The sequence below is a fragment of the Perna viridis genome, chromosome 2 (assembly GCF_037379345.1).
Source record: "Perna viridis isolate PV_CMFRI_1.1 ecotype Kerala chromosome 2, ASM3737934v1, whole genome shotgun sequence".
In the NCBI taxonomy this organism is placed as follows: Eukaryota; Metazoa; Mollusca; class Bivalvia; order Mytilida; family Mytilidae; genus Perna; species Perna viridis.
In genome coordinates, this window is record NC_142446.1 from 62,239,303 (window position 1) to 62,252,947 (window position 13,645).

At 33.0% G+C, this 13,645-nt stretch overlaps 1 long non-coding RNA gene across 9 annotated transcripts in view; it reads left to right on the top strand.

Annotated features, from left to right (window-relative positions):
• LOC148626379 (uncharacterized) overlaps nucleotides 1-13,645 on the top strand; it is a 93,793-nt gene that overhangs the window by 15,961 nt on the left and 64,187 nt on the right. The gene's annotated exons all lie outside the window — the stretch shown is intronic.

A 13,645-nucleotide genomic window follows, 5' to 3' on the forward strand; every position in this document is an offset into this window, starting at 1 on the left:
TTTAAAAAAGTTCTTCATCTTACAGTGTGATGTTTGCTCTATTTTATAAGTCATTGTTCATATCTTTTGACAAAATATTAGTTTGTAGAGAGGCAAAAAGAAAATGCACTATATTTTTATAGCATCCATGTTTTGAGTACACTCGCTCAGGGATATGCAATACGATACTGGTACCTTAAACACAACGAACCTGACTAAAGAGAGATAACTCTAGTTGGTATTAGACTTAACGTAAGGGAATTTTTCTATATACATATGGAACTAATATCGATATTTATCTAAAGAAAGAATATGAATCGGAAAACAAAAGCTAATGGAAAAAATATCAGGTAATCTCTTGTGAATTAAAATGATTAATTCTACGCGACTTTGAAACTTAAGAATTTAAGAACATAATCGTCTTTTAATGTTGGCTTTTGTTTGTCACAAACATTATTATGTTTACACGACAATAAAATAGTTAAAATGACGGCACCTTTATTCCTAATAAGAGAAAAAATGCCTGCCTTGGTTGTTTGGGATAAAGCACCGTTTGAATCCACACTATAAACTTAAATTAAGTTTTTGACAAAATATCTCACATTCAAATGGAAATCACCAAACTATAAGATACTGTCTGAATTGGTGCACGAGGTCACATAATCCATCCAATTTGATAGATTGTATATACTTTTGGTTAAATTAAACAACAGAAAATAAAACAAGATATAAGCAGACACATTTCTTGTCATGACGATATCAACAGCAAAATAATAATAATAATAATAATAATAATAATAAAAATGATTGATTGATTGATTGTATCTAAACGTCCAACAACATATATATCATGCGCTTTAGGACGAGAATATTTGATTAATCAAATTATTGACCCTGCTTTGTACTAGATGATCCTGATAGGAATTAAAACTCAGACATCAGTAGAGGAAAAAGGTCTCTGGACATATCAGTTTCTGAGATTTACTTCCATGTCTGTGTACACAATTATGCATTTGATTAAGAAGCTAATTTACACGAAAACATTTAACCTGTCTATACACCTGTCTTTCACGTATATATGGCATACGTTTAGGACAACAACCGGTGTTGTAAGGATATGTTTAACGATGTAACTTTATTGTTATTGAAGATTCGGAGGCGTCGATTGTGGAGTGAGCGATCGCAAATTGAGTTTATACTATTGGTTGCAATCATCAGTTCAAGAATGACAACGATAAATCCTTACATGCAACACAACTGTCATCAAAATTGTCTGTGAAAAAAAAAAACAAAAAACAATTGACAATATTGATTGTGTAAATATTAAAATACCAATCATAGACATTGCAAATTTCATCATGCTATACACGCGTTTCAGGGGTAATCTCGGCCGAAGCATTAGAACGATGCGACCAAATACTTAGGAAGTTCAGGTCAAAAATTAAAAGTTTATACAATCTGTACTCAAAACAACAATATCAAAATAGGAAGCCAAATCCAGCACCGATAAGTAACTAAAGTAAGTAAAATGTGTTGCATAGTTGTGCGACCAAGCGTTGAAATAACCACGTTCCATCGTTACAACAAATGTCACATTAGAAGACGGTTCCTTTTGATGTTGATAGGTCACTTTCTATATGACATATAAATATTAGATTTGATAAATACATTACAGTTTTTTTTCTAAAAGACCTCTGAATAGTTTTTTTCCTTTGAAGTTTTACCAGGCTGATATCTTTTATTGCCACCCCCTAAAACTTTCATTTTGTTTTAACCCTTACTAGAAGATGGTCAACAATTTTATTGTTATGTAGAGACCACACCGTTTCAACGGTCTTGTGTACAACGGAACTTAAATACAGTACTGATTCCACTGTCAGGTAGATTCCCTTCCCTTAAATGTTTGTCGCTGTCCACGACTATATCCTGTGGTGCGCCAACTGAGATGATCAGGCACAGCCAGAAACCGACCGTTCACTGCCCCCTCTTTTCCGACCAGAAGGTTCCGCTATTTGCTTCTACGCTCTTCCAACAAACTTACTAATGGCCCGGTCAATTCAATGGACTCCTACACTCTTCGTTCAGTTTGGAAAACAAAGCTCTTCTGGGAATTTCGTGTGTCAAATTCTGGTATTTGGAAGCAGGTTTCTTATAGGTTTCTTCTATCCATATTCTTTAAGATGAGATTTTGTATCGCACCTCTAGTTTTCATATATGTTTTTATTAAGTAAAATTAAATTATATAGCTAAAAGCTGGTGTACGAACAATTAAAATGCTAACTGTAAATATGTAAAGAAAGGTAACTCTTATCTTCAAACTCAAAATCTACTTTATTATGTGATAAAGCTTCTTAAGGATATACTCGTTAAATGTAATTTTTATTGTGGAGCGGACAGACTGACAGAAAGATTTACATAAGATAGAAACAAACGTATGCCCGCTAATGGGTGAAAGGTCCTATATTTGAAACAATTTTGCAATGTTCTTGAATATAGAAACTTTGGTTTTAAGGAAAGTTACAACAGAAAAACTGGTTGGCTGTTGCATGAATGTGTACAACGGAATGTTATGTTTGAAGATAAGAGTTACCTTTCTTTACATATTTACAGTTAGCATTTTAATTGTTCGTACACCAGCTTTTAGCTATATATTAGAATATATTAGAAGAATATATTAGAAGAATATTTTTTTCACTAATAACAAAAACAATCGAAGTTTTTGAAAATAGTTAAATGTTATGCCTCTCCTTTGGGTGGGGACCAGTCTGGTCTGATGATAGAGGTATTTCCATAGCAACGTTTCTGTCTTATGCAAACGCACAAAAAGTAACAAGAAAAATCCTTGGGGATAAAACATCTTGCAATACAAATTATTTAAAATATTAATTATAAACTAGGGAAAATATTTTTTTTCATGAAATTTCGCTTATTTCGATTAATTTATCGCTTCGGTCGGCCTGTTATTCTTTATTTCACCCTAACCTGAAATCCTGGATCTGTCACTATGTCCATAACCCTGCCAGTAAATGCCTTTCAATAAAATAAATATATATGTACCGAAAACTTATCCGATCCATTTTCAAGTCAAGTCAAAAATAAATCTCAATATGTCAATATGTCAATGTAGACAGAATAGGTATATGGACTTGGTACAGGCATTTCAAACGAAATGGTGGGTTAAATCAAGGTTTTACAGCGCGCCAACCCCCCAACCCCCATTGCGGCTTAAATATACCGGTGGTGATTAAATAGCATTCGTATGCTATAGTCTCATAATAGGTAAATCAGTAGTCATATCAGTACAAAGAATAATTTGCAAAAAGCAATCATTACTCCAAAGGCAAAAAAAATTAAAAGTTTAACTGATAGGAAAATAAGATGACGATTTTTAAAACAAAGAATTTGAGGACAGGCGGTCTATAAAAAGTATATTGAAATTATTCAGGAAAACACTTGATTTTAAGTCCAGATTTCTAACTAACTGCTATTTATGATTCAGTTTCAGTTAGTTGAAATCCTAGAGTTACCTCTCTTCCTATGTTAAAATTTTATTTATTTTTTTGTAAAAAGAGCCTTTGCAAATTCCGATAGTTGTCTTTCTTTGTATTAGAACAATATTATGGTGAAGAAAATTAGATTTGTTATTAGGTTTTCCTTGTTTTTTCGCCTACCCATTTTAAAAAGGGATCTATTCGTAGAAAAAAATATTTACATATATTGTTTTCATATATTAGCAAAATGTTTTAATATTACACGTAGTTAAAATCCATTCATATATCAGAATTTTTTTTATTTGAAATTATATTTAATATTTATTGAATAATTGTGGATCTATACGGTTACAGTATCTCTGGGTGTTTGACAGGTTGTGTCTTTATAGTAGAAGCACCACTATAAAGAAAAAAAATAAGGGGATAAAGTCTTCAAATGTTTGACAACTTACAAATAATAAAACTGAACCTACAATTTTATTTGTTAATATTTATGATAATATTCGAGCATATCTGTTAATATAGCCTATTCATAAATATATAGAATTAAAGATTTCTATTTATGAAAGTTTCGTGTAGAGAGACATCTGTGGAATTTGTTAATTAGACGTGCGAAATCAACTAGGTGCAACTGTCACCTGTTATAACAAGATCAACTTCTAATGAAAATGCTTTCAATTACGGTATATATTCAATTAGCACCCGGAGAATGTATGAATAGAAGTCGATTTGTCCGTGTTAAAGCCTTCCAATTATGGTCGGCTATAGCGGTAGAATTGCGTAACTTAACGGTCACTCGTGGCCATTTTCTCTCCTTAATCTGATGTATGGAACCATTATACAGGGCAATAAATGATAAAAATAATGGGTGTTAATCGTATAGTCGGATATAAAATCACTGTGAGAAAAATACAAACACGCAATCATCTTTACCCCCTGTCTTTTGTAGGTATTTGGAATTTATTTAGGAAAATGTCTGTAGATTTTTATGTCAAAATATATAAGTGGCCCTACATACACACAATTAAATATTTAAAGGTTTTCTCGTCTGCTTGAACTTAGATTTGAATAATGTTTTAAAAAATTGGCATGAACATTTTTTTCACAAAATTGTTAAAATGCATTTCTCCTTTTAACATATTCGACTATAAGCATGTGTTTTTGACAATTTAAAAACATGATCTTGTTATGGACTTGGGACTTCTATTTTTAATCATTAGGTTGAAGAATTCAGATCTTAATTGTTGTAAAAGTATGGAGTGATGAAATAGAAATTGATTGTTAAAAAAGTACACCCAAAACAAGCGCAGAATATTTTGGTATTATTTGTTTTTGTTTTAAAGCAACCAATTCTCCACTATTCCATGAAAAAATCTCCTTTTCAATTTCTGTATTATTAAAAGGAAAACCCTTATGTCTACATGAACATGCAGTTTAATTCATTAAAGTTTAATTCAAATTACTTTACTGAACATCAACTTTTGACTTCCGTACTAATGTACATCTCCAAAGCCATAAAAGACTTTAAACTTTCTATTTAAGTCATTAAAATTTCACTATTGGAAAGTTTTTACTAAAAATTCCACCTTAATATACTTTTATGCAAATATTATGGGCTTCAATAATATTACACGGAGCACTTAAGAAAACGATGTTTGTAGTTTGTTTTAATTTATATTTTAGAGTCGAAGAAATCCACAAAATATTAAATTTGCCGACTGTCTACTTTATTGTCAACATTTAGCGAAATCCATGTAAACCATTTTCCAGGGTTTTTAGCTTACGAAATTAGGATATTTTCTATTGACTCTTAAAATTTGACAATTTTCTTTATTTCGGTAGGATACTTACCATTTAATATAAATTATATAAAAAAAATCCTAATTTTAAAAAAGCTCTGTGAAAATTTTAGATCGGGGAAAATGTTAAAATTCCAATTTATTTTTCTCATGTTAATTTTGACACCACTACTAGTTTTGACAGAATTCTACATGATAATAATTATGATATTCAAATCTTAAATCCCTAATTATGCCCTAAATACAAAGAAATATTATTCTGCTATATTTACTTAAGACGGGGTTAAAATTAAAGCATATGAAAATCACAAAATCTTCTTAACATGAAAGAGCTTTTTACCAGGACGTACAAATTGTAGATTTTTTAGATTGAAACTCACGGGGTAATAATTTCTATCTTGTTCAGCATAGAAAAGAAAATAATTATTTACCGAAATTCAAATAATGCTAACTGTTGAGTTATAGTAAACAAATAGTAAAAGTTATTATTCGATCTTTGGTGAAAAATTCAGTTGATTCAAACTCTTTTCAAAGGGCGTTGAAAAATGTCATAAAACGATTCGCTTGGGCACTCCGTAACAATTCTCTTTTATAAAAAGTTTATTTATTTTTCAAGTTCTCGATGTAATTTTCCCATATCTTGCTGTTTTGTTGAATTGAAATTCTATTGAGTTATTCAGTATTTATTGTGTGTCTAGTTCTAACTCTATTGCCTGCGGGAATCCTAGACCGGGGCTCGTTGCGCCGGTTTTAGGTGTTTGCTCAGTACACATTTGAGAAGACAAAAAATTTCATATCCCTTAGGAAGAAAGTCAAGATCGATTTTACTTGCTTTTATGTTAAAGTCGTTTCCATCAATTAAGATGAGTTTGTAAATATTCAGAAAAATATTATTTGTTTCTATATCAAAATTTGAAAATAGTATATTTTTTAGTATCCAAAAAATATTTGAATACAATAATACAAAATGCATTTTTTGCACTCTATTTTTAATTCAAACTACTGAATGCCTACTGAATTAAAAAAATAAAGATATTTTCTAAGTATACACAGTACAAGATCAGATTTTGCATCCCTTGTAATTATACGAATATTGAACCTATATGTTCGTCCCTTTAATAGCACTGAATCAAGCGGATTCTTTTCTGTGTGGAAATTTATCCCTTTGGGGAAATTTTATAACGTTCTTGCACTTATTTCCGAACTTCAAAACAAAAACTTGTTCACCCTTTATGCAACATACTAAAATTATACCCGTCATTCCTTGCACATTAATTTTTATTTGAATTTAAATAGATTCTTCTGAGTAATCATTGATAACAAATAAGAATAGTTTTATAATGAATACTTGAGCTATAGAAGGTTGTCTGATATGCAATGTTTCATGGTTTTCTGCAGGTTATTTATATTGCGCACTGAACTCTAAACAAATATGTATGGCAATACAGCCAAAGGAAATAAACGCTTATGATCTGTATGGTGCGCTAATTTATTTTTTCTCTGGGTGTCATAAACACAGGTGTTTGTAGTATGTATATTCAATTTTTCTTCTGTGGACCTTGGATTCAAACTTTTTTTTCATAATTTTTAATATTAATAGAAGAAAATCATCTCTTCATTTTGTATATATTATTCTTTCTACAAGCATGATTAGGTTTCTTCATTTGAAAAACAGATATAGATTTTGCATTTTTATTGAATGAACGGAGGGTACAGCTTAAGAAAATCCCATTTCTTTATTCAAATCACGATTTTTCCGTATCTTGAATTCTATTAAAATATCATTGAGCAATATTATCATTTATAGCATTGCTAACAAAAGATGGAGAGATTTATACAGAAGCCTTTGTTGGCGATAACAATACTAGCGCTAGAGTCTTTGAGAATTTTGATATAAAACCTCACGAGTCACGGTTTGTGCTTTCAGCAGTCTATTATTGCCAAGTCTTAACAATTCCTAAGGGAATACATCATTTCACTGGGATCGGGAAAGACCTGAATAATATGTTGCTTTAGTATCAAGTCAGCAACAAGTCGAATTCTCAAGACATTTGGTTACAATCGCGGTCAATTTTATTCCAATAGTTTTGATCCTGTATTACATGGACCAGACACACTTTTCCGACGATGTAGACTTCTATTATTAAGGGTTGAATCCTTTCAGAAATACGTCCTTTTTCATTCCTAATGTCCAACAGATGTAGGTCGTGCGTCTTTTTGAATTAATACAGATAACAAGGTAAAATCCTTGTTTTGAAAGTGAAGTATTCCTTCGCTGTTTGGCGCCACTCATTTCTTTCTGTGTGCCCAGCGAGATTTGAAATGAGCAACTAAAATGCTTGCAAACATGTGCGTGGACAAGAAACGAGTTCATGGGTTACTTTTATAAATTTTTATGCTGCTTTTCTTACAAACTACAGTGTGCGTGGACAAAGATACGAGTTCATGGGTTTCTTCTGTTTAATTTAATGCTGTTGTTCTTAGAAACTGTTGTTCTTTTAGCCAAATAGTTTTTATGGTTCCTACGTCTGGGAATTAAATTGGTCTTAATCTAATTAACACGATTAATTCAAGTACCAATATTGCGAACAACTAGAATACTCAACATAACACTTTGAAAGCAACGATTCATATACAACTAGCCAACAATTAAGTTAAAATGAAGTACCATTTTTTAGCCAAAACCGTTTAGGGCTTGCCCGACGCACTGTTACCCTGACTGGATTGACCTGATGCACTGGTACTTGACTGGTAACATCCGTGTTTTCGCGCTGGCGTGATGCACTGGTATCACGACTGGTGTCATCTATCTACTTTGCTTTATATTGTGAAAATAAGTATAGTCTTAAAACTCCTTTGTTTACTGGTCCTTCAATTCCATTTTATTTATTGGTATTTAGACGGTGGGTGGTTGTCTGCAAGGTTGTCTGCAAGGCATATGTTTCAGACCTGCCGGTGAGACGATGCAATGCTTGCAGTTGTTTGAAGGAGAAGGCATTTTAAGCCGTATTTTGGAATGATATTTTCTCAAGGTAGTACGTGGATGGACTGTTTGATTTTTAGTTGATGCTAAATGTTAAACTGTCTAATACAACCAACTGTTTCTGATATCTTATTTATCATATTTTAGAAAGTATTGCATCCTGATGCATTTATCTGTACCAAATGCCTTTACTTTAGAATTTTGCAGAGATTGCGTTATAGCTGATCTCTTTGGAGCATTGAACTTTACCTTGAGTTGAGGAGGGTTGTAAATGATAATAAGAAGGTTCGATGTACAGTTTCAAATCTATCGCACGGAACGACCTTAGAACGCTAGAATCAAACACAAAGAGATTTTTATTATACAAATTTAGTACGCTTGTAATCTTCTTAAAATGGTTTTAAAGTAATGCTTTCGTCCTTTTTCTGTTGACAATTATTAGTTTAATGTTTTATCCTGATCTAACATCAGATGAAATGCATTTTTCGCAAATGTAGAGATATTAAAGAGATTTCTTAATTAAGAAGAAAATTTCAATAATTAAGCCCATTTCCAAAGCTAGTTATTTGCTGTCAAGCTCTGAAACAATCTCTTCTCACCTGGATTTTTACCTGGGCAGGTAATTACCAACGACAGCTAATGGAATGCCCAGTACATCACTCCAACCGATTAATATAGGGATCAGGTTCTGAAATCTCATTAAAATACCGCCGATATTCTCATTTTCCATAAAACTGTAGGTGGGAATCTTACTTTAATAACACATTCTTAACATGTGATTCACAGCCAGGATTTATATACACCAATATAAGATGCAGAGCTCAGGCAGTTTAAGTAAACACGGCATTTGAAGTTAAGACAACAGAGTTCGACTGAAAACAATTTCCAACGTACAATGCTGCACAATTTTACCCGACATGGGTCACTCGTTTTGAAAAGTTTCTTAAATTAAGATCAGAAAATTAACTAGAAAGTCACCATCAAGACACCTGTGTTAATCATTAAGCAGTTTGTATTACCATACAGGTATAAAAATTCATCATACATTTTAGATTAATTTTATCAATTCAGATAGATATATATATATATATTAAGTAGACACCTGCACATGGACTCAAATAATCAAGCGTTTATTTTGGTTTATGCATAAATTACAACAAAGTAAGTTAAAATATGGAAATCGCCCCCATGGGAGATAACTTGGGTTCCAAATATTTGTACCTTTTATTCACTGGGTCTTTGTACAAGTGTACTTATTGACCCAATATTACAAAAATCCCGAAAGCTCATAACGACTTAAAGTATTGGAACCAAAATGTGGCGTGTTAATGTTATTCAATACATCAGAACTTCAATCCTTACAGATCTTAGTTAAAACTTCCTCCCAATATATAGCTTGCTAGATTAGCTTCTAAATAACAGCTCGTCAAGGACCATAACTGCTTTTATGATGCTTCGTAACTTATATTCTGGATGCACTAAACCATTTAATGTACCCATAAATCTGGTCTCTTTTTATGATCCATTCACCCAGAAAAAACAAATGTACCTTAGCGATTCTGTCATCCTGTCAAGTTCTGTCCTTCAGTCGTCATGTTTAGACTATTAACTGCCTTTTTTAAAATAAATTATGAATAATATAGGATAGGGTATGCTTGATTGTTTACAGTGGTGGATCCAGGAGGGGACGGGGGCCCGGCTGCCCCCCCCACCCTTAGAAAAACATTGTTTAAAATTGTGTGTGTTAAAACATAAAAAAACATTTACTTCGTGATCCTAGCGGGTAATTCTGTCAAGAATTTTTTTGCGCCCCCCCCCTTACCTAAAACTCTGAATTCCGCACTGGTTTAGCATCTGATACTCCATTACTTTCATACGCCAGTCCAAGATAACATTCAAGCAGATCCTCAGTTTTCTCTTCTATTAGGCTTCAAAAATATCGACATAGAACGAAACAAATTTGATGTTTGGTACTAAGATACTGTCGAGAAGTTTGTTTAATGGTTATATCCCTAATACATGTATATAGTAAACCCTGCCTAAACCGAACTCCTTTTCTTAGAATTCGCTCGGTTTAAACAGGTGTTCGGTTTATCCAGCTTCAATATACATTTAGACTGACACGATGGGACTTCAAAACTTGCTTGGTTTAAACAGGTTTTCGGTTTATTCAGGGTTCAGTTGATACAGGTTTCACTGTATACCATCCCAAGGAAAAAAAGGTTCTTCGAACAGACACCTACGTCCTGCTGTACTTGATATTCTGTGCACACCAGAAACTTCAAATACCTATCCCGACTAAGTTTCTATGTTTTATTCATACAGATGATTCGAGACAAGTTAATCTTTTCATGCATACTTGAGCGCAGTTACTGTTTTAAGGATGAAAATGCATATCACTCCACTCAAGCTTATATTGGAAGTCAAGTAGGTGCAAATTTTAATGTCTTTTTATATCATTGAATATTGTAAGTCGTTGTATATAGCTATGGTCCAATACACAAACGAGCGAAAAGTGAAATTTAAGTCTCAATTTGTCAAATGGTTAGATTCCATAGAAGATTTTTGATTTAGTAACTACAGGACACCGATATAAAATCTAATTTAACATGGATAACGTCGGCCCTCAGGCCAACTATGGCCTTTATCATGCTTATTGTTCTCAGATCGTAATCGGAATAGAGTACCCAGTTATTTAACCGACAACATTTCTTAGGTAGTCCAATCCGTGTTACATAATTTCTGAATGGAAAGGGGAGGTACATCCGGTCCAGGACAAGGTAAAAAGGGCACGACCATCAATCAAGTCCGAAATAATCGCCTTGTTATGGTGGATCTCACCGGGCGGTGTCAATTACACATCTCTAAGCATCGTGCTGACATACCAGTGTACCGCATACTTGATCGATCGTCACAACTCCCTGACAAATGTACCCGATTTCAAACCCATTATAAAAATAGCCAAATCTCGTAATATGTGAAATTGAATCCTCTCTTTGAAGTGTCATTGTGTTACTAGCATAAGAATACTTGATGATTTGTCTGCTATTTGAACAATTTCGTTTTCTGGTTTTTATGGAGAATACTGTTAGGTAATTCGTTAGATTAAGTTTTGAGATGGAAAAGATTAACGAAATATAATTAGCTTTGACGGATAATCGTGAGCAACACGTCAATGTTTTTGACTAATAGCTAAACATCTGTCTATATGGAGGGACAGAACTGGTACAAAAACTAACATAGATTGTTTTGAAAATGATTTTAATGGTTGTCATTGCAGTTTAGATAAAAGACACAAAATCCGTAAGAATCGCGTGATCGAGAACTCTATAATGAGCTATGTTTTGAAAATTAATATAAAATTGCTTAATTGCAAGCATTTATTTAGCTGACTCTTTAACAGCTAAGGTCAATCGGCTTCTATTATTTTTAAGTCTCGATTTCAAACACCCATGCCATTCACCCATTACAGGCTTTGTTCTCGGATGGGTCAAGGTTACTTTTGGACGTGTCAATGTCACACGTTAGAATCTGACAAAATTCTTGTGAGCTTACCGACTTTCAAAAGTAGATATCATGGTATACTCTCGCAAAATGTCGTTATCTGCTAACATGAGCGGGTTTCCTTCAACAGCGGCAACAACAACAACAAATGAAAATGAAAGCATTACATACTTATCTTCTGCTTTCGCCTTCACAAACAGCTTGAGCATTTTATTTTTAGGAAACATTTAATGACCAACAAATTAAACTTGCATATCGCAGATATCTTGCATGAACAAGATTTTTTTTATCCCGCGGTTTTCATAATATGCATACTTGAAATTTTGGCCGAATAAAATGTAAGTTTGTTTTATGTAGCTCGATTCTTCTTTGTTTTCAATGTAGCTCAAACCTTCTCTGTAGAAGTACTTATACATTTCTGGTTTTAAATTTATTCTTTATAAAACCACGTTTCCAAATTATATCCGTATTTGTCCATAAACCGTCCCAAAATTATGTTTGTTATCGTGTAAGCCAAATTCTAAATTTTTTACGGCCTTCAATATCTCCCATGTCTGTACACTGTCCCTTCAAACTTTTACATTATTTCATGTCGAATGACTATCATACCCAATTTTTGACAAACAAGAAAATTTTCTACACGCAAGTGCGCGTTGATTACCCTTATTAGAGAGGATATACGTATACAATACAATTACAGGCCATGGCTAGTTATGGCTTGGTTTATTTCTTTAATTACAAATGTGAAAATTGAACTGATAAGAGCCCGTTCACGGTCTTAATAAGTTCCTTTAGTCCAGGTCTAAATATTAGGTTCTCCAAAAATAGGAGGTAATTTCGGTGCAGGAACAAGGGTACACGAAAATGATTTTGTGGTGTTAGCTGATATCTTCTTGTCTCAAGGCTGTACGTTGGCAGTTAACGACCCGAACCTTATCTCACTTAAAACTTAGAATTTAATAGATTTTAGTAGTTTTGGTTTCGTGTCATTTTTCCTGATGGTATATATATATAGAGTACGATAACTGTCTATACTTGTAAAGTGTTCGATTGGTTCTGGTTTACAAAACGTTTATTACGATGTCTCGTGACGTAAATCTTCATAGAGCGAACTTTTTGACAAAGGTGCGTTTGTTATTTTCGACTGATCTTTTGACGGGCATTCATATATTATGAACTAAGAAAATCTGAACTTCGAATTATTTTTCTCTCTACACCTTTAGTCACTCTTTTACTCCTAGCCACCACTAAGATCGCACCTAACACTGTCATAATACCGTTTAAATATTATGGACAAGAACAGCATTTGGTTGCTATATCTTCTGTCTGTACCTAACACAAATGTCTTATCTGTATGCTGTGGAGTAGATATATAATGATTTCTGAACCACCGAAGCTGTTAATTTACTTGGGCTCCATCTGTTGCCCAGCCGAAGCCTCTTCCCAACATGGAGCCTATTACCAGACAATTCTGTCTTCTAAATAATCAATTAAAATGTCCGCACCAAATGAACGTTTTGACATTTTGTTTTCACAAATCAATTTTCTATGATAATAGTCCCAGGGTTTGTGCATTATAAGGATTATGAGTACTAATTAATAGGAACGCTGTGTTGAATGACATTTCCTTTACTATTGCAAAATATTAATAATTCATTTTTTTGTATTTTTTCTTTGTCTGTTTTTGTACTTAATTATGATGTGGTCTCCAATTTGTACTATATATACTATGACACGGTTTTTAGGGGTTTCGCCCCCTTTTTAGGCCACACACGTCATTTTTCCCGTCAATTAAAGACCCATCACTCTGAAACTATTTTGAAAATTATGACAATGGGAACTGAAACGTGTATTTTTATCTGTTATTATGTTTTGTCATACAACTTTGC